General features: G+C 49.4%; 1 protein-coding gene across 2 annotated transcripts in view; it reads left to right on the top strand.

The window, feature by feature from the left end:
- The first annotated feature begins 825 nt into the window (after window positions 1-825).
- LOC119976625 (guanine nucleotide-binding protein subunit beta-4) overlaps window positions 826-18,886 on the top strand; it is a 93,760-nt gene continuing 75,699 nt past the window's right edge. The window contains exon 1 of one of the 2 annotated variants that reach the window (XM_038817258.1): window positions 826-844. The gene's annotated coding sequence lies outside the window, so the exon portion shown is untranslated. Of the gene's footprint in view, window positions 845-1,748; window positions 2,496-18,886 lie in introns of those variants that run through there. The other variant, XM_038817257.1, reaches the window with a different exon arrangement.

The raw sequence follows: 18,886 nt of genomic DNA, 5'->3' as shown, positions 1-18,886 counted from the left end.
AACGAGTATGTACAGGATAGAAACTATGTTCTCTAATGGAAAGTCCACATACACACATGAACAAATGTGCTCCGTGAAGCACATGCGTTCTGGCCCACATGAGAACAGAACTGTGCACTTAGCTACGAAATGTGGTCAACATGCATCGGAAAACATGCAATCATTTATTGAAGGCTACTGAGTGGTAATAGCAAACAAAATGCCCAACCGAATTCCGTATTCCTGCTTTCTAATTTGCTCTAAAAGTATTTTCCCAGTTTGATTTTTAACTGAAACAAAATTGAAAGGTAGACTCTGGAAAAATGATGCGTGCGAAAGACAACGGTTTGTCACAGATCTCTAATGTTTAATTAATTTCAGGAACATCTTTTCAAAACAGATTGAAAAATTGGAATAATGTGTAAACTCCAGGCAACAAATGATAATAATTGTCCCCCCCCCCCCCCCCCCCCCCGAAAATATGGATGCTGGAATCTGAAACAAAAGAGAAAATGCTGGAAAATCTCAGCAGGTTTGGCAGCATCTGTAGGGAGAGAAAAGAGCTAACGTTTCGAGTCCGATGACTCTTTGCCAAAGCTGCCTAACGTTTCGAGTCCGATGACTCTTTGTCAAAGCTTTTGACAAAGAGTCATTGGACTCGAAACGTTAGCTCTTTTCTCTTCCTGCAGATGCTGCCAGACCTGCTGATGTTTTCCAGCATTTTCTTTTTCGATAATAATTGTCAAATTGTTTTATGACTTTAGATCAAGAAGTACCCATTAAACAAGATTGAAGAAGAGCACGGAGAAGAATGCGATTCATAGAAACCTGAAACAAACTGAAAATGGCAGTAAATACATAGCAGGTTAGATAGTATGTGACAAAAAACTGGTTATGTTTTATGGGGGACCTTTTACCAAAATTCCAAATACAATCCAGTCTGCGGTACAATGTACTTTAATGTGTTATCGGGAATGATACAGATAGCAAAAACTAAATAGCGTGCCGCAAATTGCAAGTTGGTGGAATTTGGTTAACTTGACAACAGACAGAGCTGCACGGAATCCCAGCTGCATTTTGCTGATACAGAGATATTGGAAACAACACACAAATCAGGTGCCCGCTGCCAAAGCGTTTTATTTAATCCTGACATTCCGGCATGCATGCATGGTTGTTGCAATAGTGCCAATAGGCTGGGTTTCTACCGCGCGCCTGTCAGCATATTTGAGATCTGCCTGAAATGTTAACCTTTCTACCTTTTCATCCTGACTGCTGGGTGTTGCTTTTACTTAAAGATTTCCAACCGTCGCACTTCTTTCATCTCTACGGTTTGCAAAATGTATATGCAACTGCATGACTATTGGTGCAACACGGGTGTGTGTGAGTGTAACTGTGTGGCCCGGTGGATTTGAACCCTTCAGCGGACTCCAGGGAGCTTTGAAGCAGCTCCTTGTGGAGATTTGGAGCCTGGCTCCTGTGCACTGATTGAAGCATGGTGTGAGGAGTGCAGCAGTCTAATGTTGCCCGTGCACGAAGGGCTGTCATTGCGCTGGCCTGTGGGTCGCTGCTCTGTGTGTGTGCGCGCGCGCCCGCCCGCCGCTCGCTCCCGGGTTAAAGCTGTCGGGCGCTCGCAGGGCCCGCCCACCGCTCTGACGTCAATGCCTCTCGCCATGGAAACGGCCAATCAGCGGGAAGCTCCAATGTCCAAGGGAATCCATCTGTTTAGCCACAACAGCAGTTTCAAGCAAAAAAAAATTAAAGTTAACGTCTGAAGTATAACACCGAGCATCCATCTCAGCGCTTCGAAATACCGAGAAATTAGTTTTCTGCTCCAACTCTCAGTCCCCTTCATTTCCAACCAATGGTCGAACCCTCCGCCACTTAGTTGGGGGGTGGCGTTCATGACGATGAGCAATCATGAAAAATACATGACTCTGGTGTAATAATTTTTAAGCACTTACATTCCCATTCCGACATTGACTTTTAACGGTGTTTTTTTGGGAATGAATCTGCCTGTCCCGCCTAAAATCTGTTATTGAGTTGCTTTAGGGCCGGAAGATTTCCTACCGGGGAAGGGGAGGCGGTAACTAAACATTTTAGAAAGATTTGGAATATTTCGTGAACAAGAACGAAAGTTCATTCAATTTGAGAGTGAATTAGTGGCGCTGAGTGGGGTGCGGCTTTTTGGTTGTGGCTGCAGTGGAGTGTTTCTGAGCTGGGTGAGCTGACATTCCCCGCCCGCCACCCCCTCCCCCTTTGGTAGGTCGCTGTTGCCAGGGTGCCGGGTTCTGGGTGTGGTCGGAGAGAGAGCGGCGGCTCCGCGCTCACTGACACAGAGAGAGAGACACATCCGCTTGGCCGCTGGCACCGAGACTGCTATCGCCGCAGCCGCCGCCGGACACATCCATCGTGGAAAGCCGAGGCCATGCTCGTGGACTGAGGAGGGACGAGCGGCAGGAAATCCCGACGCGACAAGGGCGAGTGTGGAGGGCCGGAGTCGGGCCGTCACTTGTCAGGTCAGATACAGTCCGGCACACAAACCCCCCCCCCCCCCGAACATACCCCCCCCGAACATACCCCCCCCCGAACATACCCCCCCCCCCCGAACATACCCCCCCCCCCCCGAACATACCCCCCCCCCCCGAACATACCCCCCCCGAACATACCCCCCCCCGAACATACCCCCCCCCGAACATACCCCCCCCCCCGAACATACCCCCCCCGAACATACCCCCCCCGAACATACCCCCCCCCCGAACATACCCCCCCCCCCGAACATACCCCCCCCCCCGAACATACCCCCCCCCCGAACATACCCCCCCCCCCGAACATACCCCCCCCCCCGAACATACCCCCCCCCCCGAACATACCCCCCCCCCGAACATACCCCCCCCCCCGAACATACCCCCCCCCGAACATACCCCCCCCCGAACATACCCCCCCCCGAACATACCCCCCCCCGAACATATCCCCCCCCGAACATTACCCCCCCCGCGAACATACCCCCCCCCGAACATACCCCCCCCCGAACATACCCCCCCCCCCGAACATACCACCCCCCCCGAACATACCCCCCCCGAACATACCCCCCCCCCGAACATACCCCCCCCGAACATACCCCCCCGAAACATTACCCCCCCGAACTATACCCCCCCCCGACAACCCCCCCCCCGAACATACCCCCCCCCCCGAACATACCCCCCCCCCGAACATAACCGCCCCCCGAACATAACCCCCCCCCCGAACATACCCTAACCCCCCCCGAACATAACCCCCCCCCGAACATAACCCCCCCCGAACATACCCCCCCGAACATAACCCCCCCCGAACATACCCCCCCGAAACATAAACCCCCCCGAACATAACCCCCCCCTAACATAACCCCCCCGAACATAACCCCCCCCGAACAAACCCCCCCCGAACATACCCCCCCCCCGAACATACCCCCCCCCGAACATACCCCCCCCCCGAACATACCCCCCCCCGAACATACCCCCCCCGAACATACCCCCCCGAACATACCCCCCCCCGAACAGACCCCCCCCACCCCCCCGAACATAACCCCCCCCGAACATAACCCCCCCCCGAACATACCCCCCCCCCCCGAACATACCCCCCCCCCCCCGGAACATACCCCCCCCCCCCCCGAACATACCCCCCCCCCGAACATACCCCCCCCCCCCGAACATACCACCCCCCCCCCGCCTGAACATAACTCCCCCCCCCCCGGAACATAACCAACCCCCCCCCCAGGCTCATTTCCCCACCACCCCCCCAGGCTCATTTCCCCCACCACCCCCCCAGGCTCATTTCCCCCACCACCCCCCCCCCCCCCCCCCCAGGCTCATATCCCCCCCCCAGGCTCATTTTCCCCCCCCACCCCCCACCCCCCAGGCTCATTTCCCCCCCCACCCCCCCCCCCCCCAGGCTCATTCCCCCCCCCCCCCCCCCCCCCAGGCTCATCTCCCCCCCACCCCCCCAGCTCATTTCCCCCCCCCCCCAGGTTCATTCCCTTCCCCCCCAGGCTCATTCCCTCCCCCCCCCCCCCCCCCCAGGCTCATTCCCCCCCCCCCCCCCCCAGGCTCATTCTCTCCCCCCCCCCTCCAGGCTCATTCTCTCCCCCCCCCCCCCCCCCCAAGGCTCATTCTCCCCCCCCCTCCAGGCTCATTCCCCTCCCCCCCCCCCCGGCTCATCCTCTCCACCCCCCCCCACCCCCCCCCCCCCCGGCTCATTCCCCCCCCCCCCCCCCCCCCGGCTCATTCCCCCCCCCACCCCCCCGGTCTCATTCCCCCCCCCCCCCATACGTATTCCGGTGGGTGGGGGATATGTTCTGGGGGGAGGGGGGGGTGTGGTTAGGGCAGGGGGGGTGGATAGGGTGGGGGGTGGAGGGAATGTGTCTGGGGGGGATGAGTCTGGGGAGGGGTGTGGGGTGGAATTGATTCCGGGGGTGGGGGGGAATGAGTCCGGGGGGTGGGGGGGGAATGAGTCCGGGGGGTGGGGGGGAATGAGCCCGGGGGTTGGGGGGGGAATGAGCCCGGGGGGTGGGGGGGAAATGAGCCCGGGGGGTGGGGGGAATGTGCCCCCCCCCCAAAAGACTCATTGCCTCCCCCCCCCCAAGGACTCATTGCCCCCCCCAAAGGACTCATTGCCCTCTCCCCCCCCCCCCCCCCCCTCCCCAACTCATCCTGTCGGCTCTTCCCCACCCCTGTACCCCACCTCTTGGCTCATCCCTACCCCCAACACCCAGCCTATTCCCACCTCCCAGCTTATTCCCGCCCTCTGGGCACATCCCCACTCCAACCCCCACCTCTGGGCACATCCCCACCCAAGCCCCCCTTCCTCCCGCCTCCAAGCTCATTCCCAAACCAATCATCCACCTCCTGGCTCGTCCCCAGCCCAACCCCCCGCCGCTCGGCTCGTCCCCAGCCCAATCCCCCCCACCTCTCGGCTCGTCCCCAGCCCAACCCCCCCACCTCTCGGCTCGTCCCCAGCCCAACCCCCCACCTCTCGGCTCGTGCCCAGCCCAACCCCCCACCTCTCGGCTCGTGCCCAGCCCAACCCCCCACCTCTCAGCTCGTCCCCAGCCCAACCCCCCCCCACCTCTCGGCTCGTCCCCAGCCCAACCCCCCACCTCTCGGCTCGCCCCATCCCAACCCCCCACCTCTCGGCCGCGGACGTGTGTTCAGCAAAATGATTAAAAACCTCAGCATATCTTTCAGGTGGTTCCAGTTAGAATTAAAACAGCAATTGCGAAGTTAGCATCATTTTGGGAGGAAAGGTCAAGTAAATTGAGCAACATGGCTGGACAGACAATTAGATGACTGTTTGACTCTCGAATAAAATAAAAACAAAATATTCCGAATGCTGGAAATCTGAAATAGAAACAGCAAAAGATGAATAAACGCAGCATGTCAGGCAGCTTCTGTGGAGAGAGAAATTGAGTTAATGTTTCAAGTCCAAATGACTCTGAGATCCTTCCTCTAAAATATCAACCCCCATGTAGTTTTAAACGGCATAGATGCGTGCAATAGAGATTAAACAACACAACTCTCTGCTCTTTTGAAGTAGCTCAATTTTGTAATTTTCTTGCCTGTAAAAATCAAGTCATTTTTCATATGTACTTAATGAAAATTAAATTAACATGTTATATATAGCTTTAAATTAATACAGAGGCTGTTTTCTTAGACAATTACTGGCCATGCTATTATCTATCAAAAATACTTATTTTTACTACACGTTACAGATAGTAAGCAATACTGGAGAAGAAGGTTGTATGAACATCACTGAGGGTCAGATGATTATTAACTCCTGGAGTAAAACAAAGATTAGGTTTAGCCATCTGAAGCCAAAGATGTATGTCCTTGAATACTCCATATTTTCGTTATAATACATAATACTGGGGTAGCTGACTGGTTAGTGAGATTTGACCTGAAGTACTACTTGTGCCATTTAATGACAGTTCTACTGTTTTTTAATTGTGTTCTCTTAAAACAACAGGCACTGTATATCTATGTAACACAGTCTAAAATGTATCAATATTGTAATGCGTTTTAGGATTAATATTTGTTCAATTATGCAGTAGGTTTAGTATCTGATGCAGATTGGATTTTCTTGCTCTATTACTGCCTCAAACATACCTAAAATGTTTAGAATGTTCATAGAAAAACAGTAGTTTATGAATTTTGGAATTGAGCATCGCTACTAAAGATTCAGATGCAGGGCAGCTTTTGCTAATCAACTCTATCAGATTACGTGGGACTTATTTTACTTGCTGAAGCAGAAGATGTTTATAACCAATGGCATGGACCTCCTGTAATGTTCTGCACTGTCTCCAGAAAAAGCTGTTTGGCTCCTCAACTCTGGACATATTTATTAGAAAGAATAGCAGGCTTAAGGACATGCTGAATGTAATACTAGTGTGTTATATATTCTCATTAATTTAATTTAAAGATTTTTAAATAATTGGACATGACTATCAAAATCCATAATGAGACATATTGTTGAAAAAATATTAAGGTAATGATGTGGATAAGTTGAAAATACATTTTCTATGTTGTCTTGTAGGTGCCCAAATCTAAGGCAGATTGTGGCCATGCAGTTTCTCAGGGCTTATATGGGAACAACTCGCGTTGTGTGCTGGGTTCATGTCCTGGAATATCACTATCCATGATTTAACTGCAAAATGTAAACTATTTGATGCAATATTAATGTTACATTCCAGCTAGATTATGTTATGAGTTGAGTATATAGTAGTTTGTTACGGCCATAAAGTTGACTAGTCTTTCAAATCATTGGTCATAGTGGTTTTGCTTGTTGACTATTCAGTCTATTAGACAACAGAACAAATGCTGGAGAGGTACTTGTAGCATGTTACATAGTTTTCTTAGTTAAAGGGATGCGGCTAGTCCAGCATTTATTGTCCACCCTCAATGGACCTTGAAAAGGTTGGGGAGGGGGGGTCAGGAGGTGAGTTATTCGCTGCAGGATTCCTAGCCTTCGACCTGCTGTTGTAGCCACAGTATTTGTATGGCTAGTCCAGTTCAATTTCTGGTTAATAGCAAGCACCGGATGTTGTTAGTGTACTGTAGGCAACAGAATTGAAAAATCAAATGCATCAGCACTTCATAGTTAGATATTTTATTCCAGGCAGTCCTCTGACCTGTGACACCGTTGGTTCCTGAAAACCACGTTGTAAGTTGAAATGTCGTAAGTTGGAACCAATTTGCCCATCGGAACAGTGGTCAAAATGGGGGTTGGTTCCTGAACCACAACCAGAAATCACTCCTGTGGCACCCATCGGCTTTAACTGCTCTCATCTCTTGCCCTGTCAAGTCGCTGAGGCGACTGTTGATGTCTGCATGCCTTTGCACAAGTTCCTCACTTAGTGTGGGGGATATAATGAAGCCATCGATCACTGTCAGTTACCTGTTCAGCACCAAATTGTGAGTCTGAGCGCTTATTAAATACAACATTTGTATTAAAAACATGGCGGTTGTGAGAATACATTGGTTTACACCCTAATAGAGATGGTTCGACCTGTATAGTTATACAGATGGATGGTGCAGAACATCAATATGCACTTATGAACGGAAGTCAAAACCGATGTTTTAAAGTCAAAATGGGGTGTCAATTTATAAATGTTGTCAGTGCCGTTCCTTGCAACTTGAACGTTGGAAAGTCAAGGATTACCTATGTGCTTCAGCATGAAATTTGTCAAGTGGATAAACGAATAAAACACATGCTGTTTTTTTTCAACCTTCCTACCTTTTACAGACCAAGTTGGTGTTTGCACTTTAATATTTACATCATATTTATAACATGTTTATCACAAGATCGCATTCATAAAAAAATTTAGCTGAATTGTAAAATAGATCAATTTTTGCGTTCTTGGATCAAAAATAATGTCATGAAATTCTTGATATCCTGAACAGCAATCCACTTTTGCAACATGTTGATCAAGGATCCTTGAGCTAACTGAGCATTTTGCACGTCATAGTCTTGTGCCAGGTTCCTTTATAGTCAAACAATTTAGTTGCTACTGCACCATAGGTATGCAGTAATAAACTTCATAATAAGGGATAGAACCACCCAGTGGGTTCCTTCATTGTAAGTAAGGCCTTTTCAGTTGTGCTTTTTGGCTTGGCATTTATGGTTACAATCTCAATACATTCTGGGGTGATGAGTCATTCTTGGATGAGTTCAGATGCTTGTGTGCAATGACCTTGACCAATATTGAAGTGTTGGTTTGGCTCAATGAATGCACTTTGTCTCTGGGTCAGAAGGTTTATGCCCCATTCCAGCACATAAATCTGGATTTACACCACAATAAAGGGCTTGTCCCATTGTTAGAGACGCCTTAGAAGCATAGAATTCCTACAGTCCAGAGGAGGCCATTCAGCCAATAAAGTATGCACTGACCTTCCAAAAGAGTACCCCACCCAGGCCCAATCCCCACACCATCTCCGCAACCCCACCTAACCTGAACACCTTTGGACGTGGGAGGAAACCGGAGCACCCGGAGGAATCCCACGCAGACATGGGGAGAAAGTGCAAACTCCACACAGAGTCACCTGAGGCCGGAATTGAACCCGGGTCTCTGGCTAACCACTGTACAACCATGCCGCCCCTTGGGTGAAAATTAAAATAGCCCAAATGGGGGAAAATGATCCCACAAAGGTAGAACAAAGTGTCCTATTGATGATTGAGAGATGAATGCTAGACAAGGTCCCAAAAATAAATTCAGTTTGCCTTTTATCTCATTTTCTGTTTGTGGATCTTTGCTGTTGTATTTAATTTGGCTACTACGTTTGCCTACAAAACAAGAGTGGCTGCATTTAATGAATTGGCTTTGAAATGCTTTGGCACGTGCTGAGGAAATGAAAGGTGCTATGTAAATTTATTGTACCAAAACAAGTCTTGCAGATGCAAAAAGAAAGCTCCTATTCTGTCCCACAAGTCCTGATAGACGTGTTTGTTAGATGAATTGGACATTCTGAATTCTTCCTCAGTGTACCCGAACAGGTGTCATAGCGTGGTGACTAGGGGATTTCACAGTAACTTCATTGCAGTGTTAATGTAAGCCTACTTGTGATGCTAATAAAGATTATCGCTTTGGTAAAAGTAACAGTTAGTCTTTCAGTAATGGCAGAATGCTTAGCAGGTCATAGTGAAGTTGGTGTTGCCAACTTTATAACCTGTTGGTCAACAATCCAACATAATTTTTAAAAAGTCAGAGTTTTGTCTTCCCCCTTTCTTCCTTTGCATGAGAAACGTCAGTGCAGGATGCACAACTCAATGAGCACAGTGTAGTAGCATTACAATTGACAGAGGTACTATAGCACAGATTCCAGTTCAGTACGTCTGATTTTTATTTTTTTTAAAAAGTCACGTTACAGTATATGTGGTGATCTTGGAGAAGGCACCTACTCTGCTAGCTTCATGTAGGAAACTTGCTACCCAGAGAGTGGGAACAATGTAACAGCCTAAGGTTAAAAGAAAGTGACACATATATTGCTATTTATCTAAGGTCTCTACCAAATTAACAAATAATCCTTACAATACAGTTTCTATTCAAGTATATTGCATCATTAACCGAAACATGGCTTTAATAAACCAATCCTCAAATAAACATATGCGTTCAATCACCATTTTGCAAAGTCAAATGTAATACATTATTATGTTGCATCAAAGAACATTACTCATCACAGCAACAAATTGGCATTATTCACATTGGTTCTGCATGAACCTGTTCATTTATGCAAGTTGGATTGCAATAAGTTTAATCATGGTTGCTTTTTAACATGTATTTAACATGTCAAAAAAAGTTGCAGTAAGGAACATTTCCACAAAGATCAGGCATGAGCTTTTGCAATCAAGATTATTTTAAATTTTATTTTGGTAATCCCATACATTTGCAATTTATTGCTTAAATGCTCAGTTTCAAAATAAAATAATTAACTGTACAGTGAAGCACTATATGTTATGGTACGACCAGGTACGACCTCCGCAAAGCCATCTGAGATGCCAAGAGAGAATATCAAACTAAGCTAGAGTCACAGACAGGCTCTCGGTGGTTGTGGCAAGGACTAAACAAAATAACGGCCGCAAAGCGAAGCCTAGCAGTATCTCTGGCAGCAGCGCACCCCTCCCCGATGAACTTAATGCATTCTATGCTCGGTTTGAGCAGGTAACCAACAATCCGCTGTCGAGTGCCCCAGCAGCCCATAATTCACCCATACCCACCAAAATAGCTTCAGAAGTCTGATCGGCCTTCCTGAAAGTGAAGCCATGGAAGGCGACGGGAACGGACGGGATCCCTGGTCGTGCACTCAGAGCCTGCGCAGACCAGCTGGCAGAGGTATTCACATACATCTTTAACCTATCCCTAATCCACTCCAAGGTCTCCACCTGCTTCAAGAAGACCACCATCACACTGGTACCAAAGAAGAACCAGGCAACATGCCTCAATGACTACCGCCCGATGGCCCTGACGTCAGTTGTAATGAAGTGCTTCGAGAGGCTGATCATGGAGCGCATCACCTCCATACTCCCGGAACTCCTTGACCCACTTCAATTCGCATACCGTCGCAACCGGTCCACATCTGACGCTATTTCCCTGGTCCTACACTCATCCCTAGAGCATCTCGAAAACAAGGACTCCTACATCAGACTCCTATTTATTGACTACAGCTCCGCCTTCAACACCATAATCCCAGCCAAGCTCATATCAAAGCTCCAAAACCTAGGACTTGGCTCTCCACTCTGCAACTGGATCTTTGATTTTCTGACCAACAGACAACAATCAGTAAGAATGAACACCAACACCTCCTCCACAATAGTCCTCAATACCGGTGCCCTGCAAGGCTGTGTACTTAGCCCCCTACTCTACTCCCTGTACACACACGACTGCGTGGCAAAACTTGGTTCCAACTCCATCTACAAGTTTGCTGACGATACGACCATAGTGGGCCGGATCTCGAATAACGACGAGTCAGAATACAGGAGGGAGATAGAGAACCTAGTGGAGTGGTGTAACGACAACAATCTCTCCTTCAATGCCAGCAAAACTAAAGAGCTGGTCATCGACTTCAGGAAGCAAAGTACTGTACACACCCGTCAGCATCAACGGGGCCGAGGTGGAGATGGTTAGCAGTTTCAAATTCCTAGGGGTGCACATCACCAAAAATATGTCCTGGTCCACTCACGTCGATGCTATCACCAAGAAAGCAGAACAGCGCCTATACTTCCTCAGGAAACTAAGGAAATTCGGCGTGTCCCCATTAACCCGTACCAACCTTTACAGATGCACTATAGAAAGCATCCTATCGGGCTGCATCACAGCCTGGTATGGCAACTGCTCGGCCGAAGACCGCAAAAACTTCAGAGTCCCAGTCCATCACGCAAACCTGCCTCCCATCCATTGACTCTATCTACACCTCCCGCTGGGGAAACTGGGCAGCATAATCAAGGATCCCTCCCACCTGGCTTACTCACTTTTCCAACTTCTTCCATCGGGCAGGAGATACAGAAGTCTGAGAACACGCACGAACAGACTCAAAAACAGCTTCTTCCCCACTGTCACCAGACTCCTAAATGACCCTCTTATTGACTGACCTCATTAACACTATACCCTGTATGCTTCATCCAATGCTTATGTAGATACATTGTATATCTTGTGTTGCCCTATTATGTATTTTCTTGATATTGTGTTTAATTCCCTTTTCTTCCATGTACTGAATGATCTGTTGAGCTGCTTGCAGAAAAATACTTTTCACTGTACCTCGGTACACGTGACAATAAACAAATCCAATCCAATGAATAACAGGAAGACTAAGCTATATGTAACAACATGTGCGTATATACACTCGTACATTTACTGATGTAAAACCCCTCACATTGCCTCTCTGGTACCTTATTGAGCAAAATATAACATCGAGCCACATAGGTAATAGAACAAGCGACCAAAAGCTTTGTGAAGAGAAGGGTTTTGAAGGAGCAGGTGAGGTCAATAATGTTAGGAAGGGACTGTCAGACCATGGTGCCGGCATTGCCACCAATGGCAGCACAAAGAAAATCAGGGTGCACGAGAAGCCCAAATTGGAGTAGCCCAGAGTTCCTGGAAGGTTGCAGGACTGGAAAATGTTCCAGAGTGAGGAAGGACTAAGGCCATGGAAGGATTTGAATACCACAATTATAAATTTTGAAGCATTGCCCGACTGGGAGCCAAGTAAATTGATGAAAACCGGAGTGATGGGTAATGGGACTTGGTGCAAGTTAGGATAGGGGAAGCAAAGTTAGGGGTGAACATCAGCTCTCAAGTTTATGGAGGGTGGGAAGCTGGCTAGGAGAGAGAGCAGCAACCAGTTGGCTGGGGCAGAAGGTTGGGGGAGAAACAGGTGATGGATGTGAAAGTGGGTGATCTTGTCGGAAGGAATATGGAATTGAATGCACAGCTTAGTATCAAATGGTTTAGAAACTCGGCTAGGATGGGGATGAAGTTTATGGCTGGAACTGAAGACACTTGCTTTGGTCTTCCCTGTGTTCCACCCCAAAAAACTTACTCATCCTCACCCCTGTCATATGCGCCCTGTGCAACACTTTAAACTGGATCAGGCTGAGCCTGGCGCAAGATGAGGAGGAACTGACCCTGCCCAGGGCGTCAGCCCACAGGCCCTCATCCAGCTCCTCCTCCCATTTGCCCTTCAACTCCTCCACCGAGGCTTCCTCCGCCTCCTGCAGTTCCTGGTATATCTCCGAGATCTTACCCTCTCCGACCCACACACCCAAAATCACCCTGTCCTGTATCCTTCGGGCAGGCAGCAATGGAAATTCTACTACCTGCTTCTTGACAAACGCCCGAACCTGCATGGACCTGAAAGCATTTCCTGGGGGTAGCCTGAATTTCTCCTCCAGTGCCTTTAAGCTGGCAAAAGTCCTGTCAATGAATAGATCCCCCAGTCTTCTAATTCCCGCCCAGTGCCAGCTTCGGAACCCACCATCTATCCTGCCCGGGGCAAACCTATGGTTATTCCGTATCGGGGACCAGACTGAGGCCCCCGTCTCCCTCCATTGCCCCCAAATCTTCAGCGTCACCGTCACTACTGGGCTTGTGGTATACCGAGTCGGCGGAAGCGGCAACGGTGCCGCTCTCCCGAATCATTGACAAGTTTGCTGCCCAGTAGTAGCTACTCAGATTCGGCAGCGCAACCCCCCCCCTCCCCCTGACTGCGCTCCAAGAACAGTCTTTTAACCCTTGGGGTCTTCTTGGCCCACACAAATCCCATGATACTCTTGCTCACACGCTTGAAAAAGGCCTTAGGGATAAGGGTGGGCAGGCACTGAAACACGAACAAAAACCTAGGGAGGACTGTCATCTTGACAGACTGCGCCCTACCCGCTAGGGAGAGCGGAAGCATGTCCCACCTCTTAAAGTCATCCTCCATCTGGTCCACCAGCCGTGCCAGATTGAGCCTATGCAAGACCCCCCAACTCTTGGCCACCTGAATACCCAAATACTGAAAACTCCTCTCCACCATCTTGAGTGGCAGCTCCTCCAACCTCTTTTCCTGGCCCCGCTCATGCACCACAAAGAGCTCGCTCTTCCCAACATTAAGCTTATACCCCGAGAAGTCTCCAAACTCCCTGAGGGTCTGCATAACCTCCCCCATCCCCTCCACCGGGTCTGTAATATATAAAAGCTAATCATCCGCATATAGTGAGACGCGGTGCTCCTCCCCACCCTGAACCAACCCCCTCCAGCTTCTAGATTCCCTCAGCGCCATGGCAAATGGCTCAATCGTCAAAGCAAACAGCAGGGGGCACGATATAGTCTAAAGTACTCTGACCTCAACCGGTTCGTCGATACACTCGTCACCAGGGCCTGGTATAACAATTTGACCCACCCTATGAACCCCTCTCCAAACCCAAACCTACCCAGCACCTCCCACAGGTACTCCCACTCTACCCGGACAAAGGCCTTCTCCGCATCCATAGCCGCCACCACCTCTGCATCCCCCCCGAGGGCATCATGATCAGATTCAGAAGCTTCCGCACATTTGCATTCAACTGCCTGCCTTTCACAAATCCCGTCTGGTACTCATGTATCACTCCCGGGACATAATCCTCAATCCTAGTGGCCAGGACCTTCGCCAACAACTTGGCATCCACATTAAGGAGTGAAATCGGCCTATACGAGCCACACTGCAGCGGGTCTTTGTCTCGCTTTAGAATAAGCGAGCTCTCGACATCGTTGGGGGAAGACTTCCTTTTTCTCTCGCCTCGATAAAAGTTCTCAACAGCAATGGAGCCAACAGTTCCGAAAACTTCCTATAAAATTCAATCGGGAACCCTTCCGGTCCCGGGGCCTTGCCCACCTGCATACTCCCCAACCCCTTAACCAGCTCCTCCATCCCAAGCCCTCTACCTACTCATCCTCCACCCTTGGAAACCTCAATTGGTCCAGGAACCTATCTCTCCTACCAATCTATCCCTCTCCTCTCTGTGAGCCCTGATGGAGATCAGCTCCCCTCTAACCACTGCCTTCAGCGCCTCCCGGACCACACTCACCGAGACCTCCCCATTGTCATTGGCCTCCATATACCTCTGAATACACCCCCGGATCCGCCCACAGACCTCCTCATCCGCCAATAATCCCACGTCCAAGCGCCACAACGGGCGCTGGCCCCTCTCTGCGCCCAACCCCTCTTCTCCCCCCCCCCCCCCCCCCCCCCCAACCAAAAGCACCCCCTCCCCCGGCCAAGCAATTGCTTGACCCCCCCCCCCCTACTCCCCGTTGCACTCCCGTAGGTCAACTGACTCTTGCTGACACTGGCTGCTCCCGCCTCTGCCACCGATCCCCGCAGATTTCCCTCCTAAAACCCAAGTTCCCCCCCATCACACCCCCTGCAAACCAATGTGGAGTCCAATCCAATACCGCCTCCCTGTGCCCGGCCCCGCCCCGTCTCTTTCCGCGGGAAAAGAAAACCCGCGCTCCCAGTCCGGGCTGACCTCGCCCTCTGTGGCGCAGCTCCATTCTCCTACAACCTCACCCCCATCCCCAGAGGCCCAGGGTTCCTGGCCCCTTCTCCCCCCACTGAACACGGGGAACAACGCCTCCCAGATCAGCGCCCGCACAGAAAAAAAAGAAAAACAAATATCACCCTCTCCCACTCCACGACATCCCCCAAAACATGCTGCAGATAACTAATTTGAGTCCAGCTTCTCATTTTTGATAAAGGTCCACGCCTCATCCGGCGTATCAAAATAGTGGTGACGGCCCTGATATGTGACCCACAGTTGCGCGGGCTGCAACAGCCCAAACTTCACCCCCTTTCTGTGGAGAACCGCCTTGGCCTGATTGAATCCTGCCCTCTTCTTGGCCAGCTCTGCACTCCAGTCCTGGTAAATGCGAATTTCAGCATTCTCCCACCTGCTGCTCCGCTCCTCCTTCGCCCATCTCAAGACGCACTCCCTGTCGGTGTAACGGTGAAACCTCACCACCACAGCTCTCGGCGGCCCATTCGCCCTCGGTCTCCTCGCTAGGACTCTGTGGGCCCCATCCAGCTCCAAGGGCCTCGGAAGGCTCCCCTCGCCCATCAGCGTGCTCAGCATCGTGGCTACATATGCCCCAGCATCCGACCCCTCCGCACCTTCAGGGAGACCCAGAATCCACAAATTCTTCCTTCTCGACCTATTCTCCAGATCCTCGAATTTCTCCTGCCACTTTTTATTGAGCGCCTCGTGCGCCTCCACCTTCACTGCCAGGCCCAGGATGTCTTCCTCGTTATCAGAGGCCTTCTGCTGCAGCTCTTTAATCGCTGTCCCCTGCATCTTCTGGGTCTCTACCAGCCTTCCTATTGACACCTTCATAGGGGCCGACATCTCTGCCTTCAATTCCGCAAAGCAGCTTCGTAGAAACTCTTGCTGCTCACGCGACCATTGAGCCCACGCTGCCTTATCTCCGCCCGCCGCCATCTTGCTTTTTCGCACCCGTTCTCCTCTCTTCTCTAATGCCCCTTTTTTGACCGCATCGCTCCTGGCCCACTCCATACAGTGCTGGGGGAACCATACTGCCATCTTCCCACACCGGGAATCCTCAACCAAGTGCCGCTGGGGCTTCTTAAAAGGGCCCAAAAGTCCGTTTTCGGCGGGAGCTGCCGAACGTGCGACCTACCCAGGCATAGCCGCAACCGGAAGTCAAAGAACACCCTACTCAAACCCACATCGCTACCCTATCCCCGTAACCCAGTAACCCCCACTTAACCTTTTTGGACACTAAGGGCAATTTAGCATGGCTAATCCACCTAACCTGCACATCTTTGGACAATGGGAGGAAACCTGAGCACCCGGAGGAAACCCACGTAGGCACGGAGAGAATGTGCAGACTCCGCACAGTGACCCAAGCCAGGAACCGAACCTGGGACCCTGGAGCTGTGAAGCAATTGTGCTAACCACTGTGCAACCGTGCTGCCCCAATATTAAAATTGCTGGAACCATTCCTGTCTAGCAGCATTTAAAATAAGTACAGTTGAAACAGAGACCCAAAGAACAGTGAACCGTTTTTCAATTTTGGGGTAGAATGGTGGCGTTATCTTCGCGTCAAGGCAATTGTGTAACGATAACTTGCACTTTGACCACGATCAAATTTTACATGGAAATTTGCTTTGCAAGTATATTTAAATATATTTATTTTTCTATATATTCTGTATAGATTCAACGTGATCTTAGACTGACCATACTAAATTTCCCCTTTATATTCGGAGATGTGCAGGTTAGGTGGGGTTCGGTGGTAGGGCGGGGGAGTGGGCCTAGGCTGGGTGCAGACGTGATGGGGCGTATGTCCTCCTTCTGCATTGAAGGAATTCGATCGGATCTTGAACATTATCAAATCTTCGTTCAGCTTTCTCCTCTTCAAGGAGAGCCACCCCAGCTTCTCTAATCTATCATATAACTGAAATTCCAGATCCCTGGGAACATGCTCGTGAATCTTCTCTCCACCCTCGCTAAGGCTTTCACATCCTAAAGTGTGGTGCCCAGAAATTAACACAGTATTTCAGTTGTGGCTGAACTAGAATGTTATACAATTTCATTACAACTTCCTTGTTTATGTACTCTAGACCCCTATTTTAAAGCCTAGGATCCGGAATGCTTTGTAAGAACTAGGAGCATGAGTAGGCTATCTGGCCCCTCGTATCTGCTCTGCCATGCAATAAGAACATGGTTGATCTTTTTGTGGACTCAGCTCCACTTACCCACCTGCTCACCATAACCCTTAATTCCTTTACTGTTCAAAAATCTATCTATCTTTGCCTTAAAAAACATTTAACGAGGTAGCCTCAACTGCTTCACTGGGCAGGGAATTCCACTGATTAACAACCCTTGTTGGGTGAAGAAGTTCCTCCTCAATTCCGTCCTAAATCTGCTCCCCCTTATTTTGAGGCTATGCCCCCTAGTTGTAGTTTCACCCGCCAGTGGAAACAATCTCTCTGCTTCTATCTTATCTGTTCCCTTCATAATTTTATATGTTTCTACAAGATCCCCCCTCGTTCTTCTAAATTCTAATGAGTATATCATAGAATCCCTACAGTGCAGAAGGAGGCCATTCAGCCCTCTAATCTGCAGTGGCCATTTGAAACACCACCCTACACAGACTGAATCCCTGCAACGCCACTCATCTTTGGACACTTAATGAGCAATTTACCATGGCCAATCCACCTATTCTTCACATCTTTGGATTGTGGGGGCCTACCCACGCAGGCACGGGGAGAAAGTGCAAACTCTACACAGACTGTCATCCGAGGTTGGAATCGAACCTGGGTCCCCGGCGCTTTGAGGCAACTTTGCTCACCACTGTGCCACCGTGACACCCACAGTTCCAATCGTCCCTGCCGACTCAGTTTTTCCTTAAAAGCCAATCCTCTCAATTCTGGAATCAACCTAGTGAATCTCCTCTGCACCCCCTCCAGTGTCACATCCTTTCTCAAGTTAACTGCTCTTCTAACTTGTTCTGCAACCATCAATGATTTTGCACATATGCATGCAGATCTCTGTGCTCCTTCACCCCTTGGGAATTGTATCCGTTATTTTATTTTGTCTCTTTATGTTCTTGTGAACAAAATGAATCACTTCACAATTCTCTGCATCAAATTTCATTTATCACTTGTCTGCCCATTGTCTGCCCATTCCACAGCTTATGTTCTTTTGAAGTTCAATATTATCGCCCTCATAGTTCAGACCTTTTGTATCATCTGCACATTTTAAAATTTACCCTGTTTACTCAAATCTAGGTCATTAATATTTATCAAGAAACACACTGTCCTAACATTGATCCCTGGGGAACCCCACAATAAACCTCCAAATCAAAAAAGCAACTGATCACCACTTGTGTCTGTTTCCTGTCATTCAACCAGCTTCCTATCCCTGCTGCTATTAACCCTTTTATTTTGTGAGCTCTAACTTTGGTCACAAGCCTGGCGGCACAGTAGCAAGGTCCCAGGTTCGATTCCGGCTTGGGTCACTGTCTGAGCGGAGACTGCACGTTCTCCCCGTGTCTGCGTGGGCTTCCTCCTGGTGCTCAGGTTTCCTCCTATAAGTCCCGAAAGACGCGCTGTTAGGTGAATCTAGATGAATTTAGTTAAATCTGTGTCCCTAGTTCATGTACTATCTGCCAATAGGAGCAGTTTTTCTTTACATACTTATCCAAAGCTGTCATACTCTTGTGGTATTTGTGTGTTACAGTTCACTCTGATTCTGAGTTGCTGGGACAACATTGATTTTTTAATGTTATATTCTGGAGTTGTGGAGGCTCATCACATGATTGACCGGGAATCCCAACCATTCTTTTTTTTAATAAATGTTTTTTATTCAGTTTTCATGTTATATATTGAACAAATTACAAATTGTTAGAGAG

The sequence above is a fragment of the Scyliorhinus canicula genome, chromosome 13, assembly GCF_902713615.1.
Source record: "Scyliorhinus canicula chromosome 13, sScyCan1.1, whole genome shotgun sequence".
Classification (NCBI taxonomy): domain Eukaryota; kingdom Metazoa; phylum Chordata; class Chondrichthyes; order Carcharhiniformes; family Scyliorhinidae; genus Scyliorhinus; species Scyliorhinus canicula.
This window is presented reverse-complemented; position numbering and strand designations above follow the sequence as displayed.